This window comes from Piliocolobus tephrosceles, chromosome 6 (genome assembly GCF_002776525.5).
Source record: "Piliocolobus tephrosceles isolate RC106 chromosome 6, ASM277652v3, whole genome shotgun sequence".
NCBI classification, from domain to species: Eukaryota; Metazoa; Chordata; class Mammalia; order Primates; family Cercopithecidae; genus Piliocolobus; species Piliocolobus tephrosceles.
This window is the reverse complement of record NC_045439.1, coordinates 11,815,060-11,824,621: the sequence shown is the minus strand read 5'-3', so window position 1 is coordinate 11,824,621 and position 9,562 is coordinate 11,815,060.

Here is a 9,562-nt window from a genome sequence, read left to right as displayed (position 1 = left end):
CACTGTTCCAAGCACTGAAGAAAAATGAAGAAAACAAAAATCCCTGCCCTTGTAGAGGAGACATTATAATGTGGAAGATAACATAATGAAAAAGAATGAAGAATAAAACAGAAAAGTAAAATGGATTGCATGTCACTTGATGACAAGTACTGTGGAATGAGACTGTCATCTATATGAAGCACAGAAAGTGGAACATGGCAACATCTCAGCCAAAAGACCTGGCAGACACCACCTTGGCCAAGGGATCGAGGTTGGCATCGCCGGCTGTAAGCAGTGCTGACATCTTGTTCTCTTCAATAAGGCATCATGAGCAGGCTGACTCGCTGGTGGGATCTTCCTCCAAACCCAGAACTTCAGTCTAATCATGAGAAAATGACAGCCTATCCCAAGTTTAGGGACATTTGGCAAAATACCCCACCACTCCTACTTAAAAGTGTTGAGGCCATGAAAGGCAAGGAAACCCTGGGAAATCATCATTGGCCGGAGGAAACTAAGCAGACATGACGACTAAATGCAATGTAGAATCCTGGGACAGAAAAGGACATTAGTAGGAGAGCTGGTGAAACCCAAGTAAGTCCAGGCTGTACCAATGTCCACTTCCCAGTTCTGAGGAACATGCTGTGGTCACATGAGATGTACATATTTGCATCAGTGGGAGCAGGAAGAGCATATATGGGACCTCTCTGTACTGTTTGTATAACTTTTCTGTAAATCCAAAACTGTTTTAAAATAGCTTTTTAAATGATACTTTAAGTTCTGGGGTATATGTGCAGAATGTGCAGATTTGTTACATAGGTATATATGCACCACAGTGGTTTGCTGCATTCCCTTTTTTTAAGAAAATGTTTCAAAAAGAAAAACATTTTTTCTTTTACCTGTAGGTGATTTTTCCCTGTAGGTGAGCTCACTCCATGGGAGGGCCTGGTGGGTGTTGGAGAAGCAGCTGTGGATAGAGGTGAGCATCCTGGAAGGGCTGCGTGGAGGCATCTACTTATGTGCAGACAGAAGGGTGAGGGACAGAACCATGTGAGTCAGTTCCTCTGCAGTGAACAAGGCGACCTCACAGAATGTTCTGTCTCAGGCTTCAGTTTGATGCAATCATGGATAAGTCAATCCTCTGTTATGCTCCCGGCCCTCACATTATGTAGCAGGGCACATAAGTGGGGTTGGGAATTGCAAAGGCAAAAGCAGGAGACCAGTTAAAGAAGAGAACGGGGCATAAGAGAGACAATCGGGAGGACCTTCCACAGCCAGGGCCCTGAGGGTCTCCTTGAGGTGGTGCCATTGAAGCCGAGTTCTGAGGGACAATCAGGTGTAGACACCGTGAGTCTCAGAAGTGGGAAAAGGGGAGTGCTGTGCACGGAATTGAGAGGTGGTGCCTGTGGCAGCAGCTGGGGAGAGAAGAAGAAGGTGGGTGGGAGGCCCATCCTTTTCTTGGCCACAGGGACACTGAGCAGGGTGCCCAGACTCAGTAATAATAACAGACAGCACTTGGAGGCTGCGTCCTGTGTGTCTGGCACTCACCTTAGCCCTTTGTGCCCATGGGCTGAGTTAATGCAGAGGTGAACTGAGAGGCACCTGGGGAAAGGGCTGGGGGACAGGAAGCAGGTGACATCTCCGGTCCTCTCCAGCTTCCTTAGACACTTCCTGGCAGACATTGGCCCCAGCAATAACCAGGTAAACAAATAAACAGAACTACAAGCTATGATGACAACAATTCATCTGTCCACAGATATTCACTGAATGTCCACTGTGTGCCTGGCACTGTTCCAAGTGCTGAAGAAAAGTGAAGAAAACAAAAATCCCCGCCCTTGTAGAGGAGACATTGTAATGCGGAAGATAACATAATGAAAAAGAATGAAGAATAAAACAGAAAAGTAAAATGGATTGCAGGTCCACAGTACTGATCCTTCTCTGCCACCCTTCTCCAAGACCACCTTGGTGGGAGTAAGGGGCTCTAAGGTGACAACAGACACAGGAGCCAGACACAAGACACAAGACACTTTTGATTCCCAGGAGAAGCTAGTATGGGCATCCATATGCCCTTCCTGATGGTGACTTTTTACGCAGACATGCAGAGTACAGTTAACCAGCTGCTCCTGCACAAGTCTGGATCTCTACTCACACATCTGTGCACATGCGTGACCGCGCGTGCACACACACACACACACACACACACACAGAGCCTCCTGGAGCACTGTGGATTCTGGGTGGCTAACTCAGCTGCAGCCTCTGGTTGTACTGAGCTGAGCACCCATTGCCTGCTGGGGTGGGGAGAGGGCGGGCACTTTCCCTGCGTGACCCCGTTTAACCCTCTCAGTGCCCCACTGAGGTGGTCCCTGTTGTCCCCAATGGACAGAGGAAGAAACTGAGTCAGGAACCCAGAGCAGTGTCTCCACTAAGTAGAAGCCTCTGTTTCTCTCCCAGCCTCTCCCAGAGGAGCTGTTCTGAAGTGTGTGGATTTGATCAGGATAATCAAGGTAAATGATCCTTATCTTGATACATCACAAATGTTAGGGTTCAAGGCTGTGAGGGTGGAGAGTGGGTGGACTCTCTGCTGCCCGGTATCCTAAGCTGGGTGATCACAAGCTGACACAACGTGACCACCTCTCGGGCCACGGGGGGGGAATGAATGTAATGAGGCCAGGGTTACAGGGTTGTTGAAGGCTCAGGGGAGACCAGGCAAAAAAAAAAAAAAAAAAAAGCTATGACCTGCAACCTCCCTATAGCAGTGTTTCTCAAACTCTGATTAACGTTACTTGAAGAACTTGTTAAAAATACGTATTCCTGGCCCTGATCAGACAAATCAGGACAAGTCAGAATATTTGACGCAGAGTCTTTAAGCTCCCCCTTGGGATTCAAATGCACACAGATTTTTGGTGCTTTGCCACCTACAGTACAAGAAAGGGCAGGACTGTCCTGTTCAGTGCACCATGACCTGGGCACTCAGGCCCTAGGAACTCCCCTACTCCCCCAGCTCCCTGCGGTGCCACCCACCTAGCTTTCTTGCCTGAGGGTGGTCCTCAGACTCCTCCTAGAACAGGCCCAGAGGCTCTTAGTTATCTAAGTATCCATTCCTCCAATCACTGCAGAGCACTCACCAGGTAACAAGCACACATGCCCAGGCGAGTTCCCCATGCTCATCCCCACGTTGATGTGTCAGACTCTACAAGTCTTCAGCTGCTGCCTAGGACTCTGTAAGTCCTTGAGGCTGGGACCCCTACCACACACAAGAGCGGGCTTGCCCTACAGGCGGGGAAGTGCTGACCATATACACCCAGGAAATCGGAATTCCAGATAATGAGTAACTTTTTAGTGGAATTCCAGATAATGAGTAACTTTTTAGCACAAATACCCATGCCCTATGAATTGTGAGGTATTTTTGTTTGTGAAATCTGACAATTCTACCTGTAGGGAACAGAGATGATTGAGAAGCAGCTGTTCTGATGGCCAGAAGCCAACAGCCTTCCGTGCAGAGATGCGGGAAGTCCAGGGGAGAGCAGGAAAGGTCAGGCACTGCACTGGCAGTGGGAGTGGAGCATGGGTCAGAGAAGGGTCAGTGCCATGAGGAAGGACCCTGGGAGGCTTCCTGCTAATGTGAGGGCCGGGAGCATAACAAAGGATTGACTTATCCATGATTGCATCAAACTGAAGCCTGAGACAGAACATTCTGTGAGGTCGCCTTGTTCACTGCAGAGGAGCTGACTCACACGGTTTTGTCCAGAAAGTTGCAACCTGTGCCAGGAGTAGCCAACCTGGGAGTAGCAAAGAGGCTTTTCTGCTGCAGGTTTACCCAGAGCTCCTCTCCCTCCCTCCCCTGGCCAAAGATGAGCTCTGCAGGGAGAGCCGGCTCTAGGGGACTTTGCTCTTAGGCATCCCAGCCGCAGAGATTGGTGGCGCCAGTCCAGAAAGGGGAGTCTTCTGGACCAGGGGACAATGGAGTTGGGCCTCAGGGCACTGGGAGGCCAGTAGGGGTGCTTCAAACTGGCCAGTGACCTGAAGGACTCATATTCTTAAGGATATCCTGGTGGCCACGTAGAAAACAGTCTGGTGTGATAAGGGTGGAAGTGAGGACCAACCAGCTCAGAGGTCACTGAGGGTGCGGCCAGATAGGCTGGGGCCCACATGGGCAGCAGAGGTGGGGAGTAGGGATGTGGAGGGGGAGACCCAGCCCCACGCTGGGGGCCCCAAGGGAAGGTGGAGACTGAACCAGGAGAAGAGGCACCACCCACTGACGTCCTGCTTGCTGAATAACTGTGAGAAGCAGGACGAGGAGCAAAAGAGCAAGCAAGGAAGTCAAAGGGGTTATTTGGGTGCTATGCTCCATGTGAGGGTAGCTAAGTACAGGTGCCAAGGAGGTACCTGTGTCAAAATCCCAGGTCAAAATGTTAGTTACCAGACGCCTCTGATAAAGACAGAGCCACAGGTAAAACGCAGCACACACAACTCCTCAACCCTAAAATCAGAAGGCTATCTGTGTCCTGGTGAGGAGAGAAGCACAATTGACCATCCATACCACCAGGATACAAGCCCGTTATTTCTGATGCAAAACCCAGGCTCCTTCCAGGGCTGGCACAGAGAATAGCCAGAGGTATCAGGAGGCCTCCACCTTCCCCAGCTGGGCAACGTCAGAGGGTATCTCCTTATCCCTGAGATCACTGTGTCTTCATGTCCAGGCTGGGCACAGGTCACCTGGGAGTGGAGCTGTGTTTGCAGAGAAGGAACTAGGGTGGACGTTGAAGCCAACCGGCCTGGTTCAGAATCCTGGCTCAGCTTGGCACTTACCAACTGTGGCAGTGAGGCCTTGGGAATGAGCTTCACCTCTCTGCACTTGTTTCCTCATATCTGAAGTTGAGGGAGTGATGGGACCCGCCTCAGTGGGTGTTCATGCGGATTCCATGGGCTGTTAAGCATAAAGAACAGAGCAGCTATGATGACCATCATCTATGTCACTGGGCCTCCGGGGATGAGGGAAGAAGAGGCAGATCTACTTAAGTGCAAGGAAGGTGGAGGAAGGTAGTAAGGCATCAGCCATGTGGCACAGATTGTATTATGAGATTGACCGGTTTTCTTACGTCACCCTCAAATTTCCCTCCTTACCCGCTTCCCATGATTCCTGAGAGTCAAGAGGACGGGAGCTGTAGAATGTGTTAGTCATCCACTGCTGCAGAGCCAATCGCCCATGATTATCTCACGGAGTTCCTGAGGGTCAGGAATCCAGGAGGAGCTAAGCTGGGTGGTTCCAGCTCGAGGTCTCTCTTGAGCTTGCTGTCAAGCTGTTGGCCAGGGCAATCCCAGAAGGCTCACTCATGAGGCTGTTGGTAGAAGGTCTTGGTTCCTCGCCATGTGGGCTACTCACAGGGCTGCTCGAATGTGACTTACAGAGAGAGAGAGAGAGAGAGAGAGAGAGAGACAGAGAGAGAGAGAGAGAGGTTTATTTGTTTAGTGTCCAGGACCAAGAGAGAGGGTATAGAGAGAAAGCACAAAAGAGAGAGAGAAAAAAAGAGAAAGGCAGAGAGAGATAGAGACAAAGAGACAGAGACACAGAGACACAGATGGTTGTTTAATGTCCAGGACCAAGAGAGAGACAAAAGAGAGAAAGCACAAAAGAGAGGGGAAAAGAGAAAGACAGACAGAGTGAGAGACAGAGAGAGAGAACCCACAGCAGAAGCAGCAGTCTTTTTATAACCCAGTCTCAGAAATGATACCCCACCCCTTCTGCCTTAGAAGGAAGTCACTAAGTCCAGTCCAATGCAAGGGGAGGTAATAAAGCTCTATCTCTTCAAGGAAGTGGTATCAGACATTTGTGGACACATTTGTAAAATGACCAGAGCATTAGAACCTCAGAATCAAGCAGAGTAATTGCCCTAATAGTAGATTATTAATATTTTTTAAAATGGATGGACTAGCTGAAGGAATAAATGAACGACAGAGTGAGAAGGATGTTTCTGTCTCATTTCACACACAGGAAAGGCACCGAGCCTCAGAGCAATTAGGATATGTGTGAGGTTGTCTAGGCAGTAAGGGATGGGGGCTGGGCTGGTTTGCCAGAAATCTGAGATGCAGCATGCAGCGTGCAGCGGTTCTGAAATGGAAGCCGGGATGGCAAGCTATAGCAGCCACTCCCTCCCAGAGGGAGAACAGACTCAACACCAGTCAACACCGGGGAGGAAGGGATGACTCAGCAGCACTCAAAACACAGTCAGGAGTTCTCCCTGCTCTTGCCAAACCCTCTGCAGGCGCCTCTTATCCACACAGGGACACCACCAAAGGCCTGGTTGTGCTGAAGGAAATTTGCAACTCCTGCTTCAAATCTACAGCCAGTATCTCCTCCAGCAGCCACCAAACCAGGCCAGCACAAACCCAGCCAGAGAACAACATAGGTGTCAGGCAAAAACAGGCTATGGACTCCATCTTTTTCTAACAGAGATCAGAGTCCTCTGGCCTTCCACAGAGAAGGTGGGGCCTTCTCAGGGTTCTCTGGGTCTGCTGGTGTCAGTCAGTAACTATTTCTTCTTCCTAAGAATTCTTTTTTTTTTTTAAGATGGAGTTTTTGCTCTGTTGCCCAGGCTGGAGTGCAATCATGCAATCTTGGCTCACTCCAATCTCTGCCTCCTGGGTTCAAGCTATTCTCCTGCCTCAGCCTCCTGAGTAGCTGGGATTACAGGCACCCACCACCACACCGGGCTAATTTTTGTAATTTTAGTAGAGACAAGGTTTCACCATGTTGGCCAGGCTGGTCTCAAACTCTTGACCTTAGGTGATCCACCTACCTCAGCCTCCCAAAGTGCTAGGATTACAGGCATGAGCCACTGAGCCCAGCCTCCTAAGAATTCTTAAAGGAGCTTACGGTTGACAAAAGAGGTTCAGAGAGGTAAAGTAATGGCCCTAAAGTCACCCAGCAAGTAGATGTGGCAAAGCCATGGTGCAAAAGAAGCCCTGGTGGGTGACACTCTTTGGATGGCCCCTGCCTCTCTGGAAGGCACCAGCATTGGTTTCTCTCTGCCTCACCTTCCCATGCAGGTGGGCATGCTTGTGCTTGGGCTCCTGCTGGTCCCTCTGGTTATGCCCCAGAAGCACACTCTTCCCTATCTGCAGTCCCAGCCAATGTGTGGACACAACATTTCCTAGGGTGTTCCTTAGCCCACTGCACCAAGTCAGCATTTAGGAATCAACTGTGGCACCACAAAGGCAACAGTCATGAAAACCACAAACAGCATCACAATGATCAAGCTTGCAGAATTCCAGTGTCTGATGGACTCTGTAGACTCTGTATGTACCAAGGTGACTCCAATCTAGAGACAACGAGAGTCACTATTCCTTGGACTGAGCATCTGCTTGTCCCAGGTCCCAGGCGCCTTTGATGTGAATCTTTAGTCTCTTCACTTTTGAGACAGGCACTACAGCCACACTCACATAGGTCCCAAAGGCAAGTGCCATCCACTACCTCTGCCATCTCCACTCCTGCATTCCACCAGATTCCCTGACCTTTAGAAATAGTCTCCTGGAGGCCAGGCCTGCTGGCTCAAGCCTGTAATTCCAGCTCTTTGAGAAGCTGAGGTGCACGGATCACCTGAGGTCAAAAGTTTGAGATCAGCCTGGCCAATATGGTGAAACTCCATCTCTACCAAAAACACAAGAATTAGCCAGGTGTGGTGGTGGTCGCCTGTAATCCCAGCTACTCAGGAGGCTGAGGCAGGAGAATTGCTTGAACCAGGGAGGTAGAGATTGCAGTGAACTGAGATCATGCCAATGCACTCCAGCCTGGGCAACAGAATGAGACTCCATCTAAAAAAAAAAAGAAAGAAAAGAAATAGTCCCCTGGAGCCCCTGGCCCTGACCTCCCAAAAGCCAGAGTGAACTTTCAATCTCACCATGGGCCAACTCCCTGGGTCCATTTTAAGTCAGAGGATCGTGCCCATCCACAGTCAAAAGGAGAAGATGGTGACCGATGTGGACAAAGCTCCCATTCAGCTGAGACCCCAATCAGTAAAGAAAATCTTTCCCTACACAGATCCACAGACAACCACAGCCTTAAAAAGGCATCAACCCTAAAGCCTGTGAAATCGTCATTTTCTGTCCTATGTTCAAGAATGTAAATGCTTTCCTTCATTTTTAAAGAGGGAGCAGGGGATAGTGGTGAGAGTCTGGATTTGGCATCGGATTGGTTTCCCAAAGCTCCAACAGCTCCCGCATTTAACAGCTGGGGGTACGTGGGCAAATCACATGATTAGACGTTGGAAGCTTTTATCCTCCTTCCTAACTCCACTTCCTGGAGGTTGACACAGACCAAAGCTTGGTAAGAAAACTAAGGATAAAAGAAGGGGCAGAGGCCAGGCAAGGTGGCCTATGCCTGTAGTCCCAGCACTTCGAGAGGCCAAGGTGGGTGAATCAATTGAGCCCAGGTGTTTGAGACCAGCCTGGGCAACATGGTGAAACCATGTCTCTGCAAAAAATTACAAAAATTAGCTGAGCACGGTGGTGTGCACCTGTAATCCCAACTACTTGAGAGGCTGAGGTGGGAAGATCGCTTGAGCCCAGGATGTTGAAGCTGCATATGAGGTGAGATTGCACCACTGCACTCCAGCTCAGGCTACAGAGTGAGACCTTGTCTCAAAAAAAAAAAAAAAAAAAAAAAGGAGGGACAGAGTTTTTTTTTCAACATCATCAGAGATGGAAGCTATACAAAGAGAGGAGACAGTCAGCCATGGCAATGTCAAAATATTCGTTGGCCAGTACATGTTCTGCCTAGGGAATTTTCCATACCTACCGAGAGGTCGGGCAGGATTTAGCGGGATCAAGAGGCCATGGGGGATGCAGAGTACAGGACAGCAATCCCCAGATGGCCTCGGCCAGCCCCACTCTCCTTCCTCCCACTCTTAGCTCTTAGGATAACTGTAGAATGTGCTAAGAATGCAGTGCCCCGAGAAAAGGAGAAAATGTCAGGAACAACCTGAGCTTTGTCTTCATTCCTCCTAAAACTTTTTTCAGCCATCCAAGTGACTTCTGGGATATAAAAGCCAGGGAAGGGTGTTTTTGAGGCCCCTTAGCTGTGGTGCAAAGTGAGGCACATGCAAACAAGACTCCATCTGCCGGGTCAGCTTTCCTGAGCCTGGGGGACTGGGTCATCACGGATCCTAGGCTTCTGTTGATTCTCGCTGCCTATATCTGTAATGAAGTCGGTTTGCGTGGCTTGCATAGTATTGTGTCACATCAAACTCATACTCTAGCAACCGGGTTTGTGTAAAACCTCATCCCAGATCCAGGAAACTAAGCAGAAATTAGCAAGATGTTTAGAGTCCTCTCTGAGGAGTGAGGCAGGTGCACAGTGTTGGGAACGTGTTGGGAGTCCTCCCCGCAGATTGATAACCAGTGCGTGGGACTCTGCTTCCCAGAGAGAAGAAAGAGAAGATTTCAATCAGGAAGGGGCTCCCTGCAGTTTCAAGTAGGGCAGGATGGAGTTGGGAAGTGGGATGGAAGCAATGAAATTAACTTGCACTTCAAACCTCTAGGGGCAATGCATAGGCTGGAAGCTGTAATGTGAGCCTGAGCTAAAAGAGTA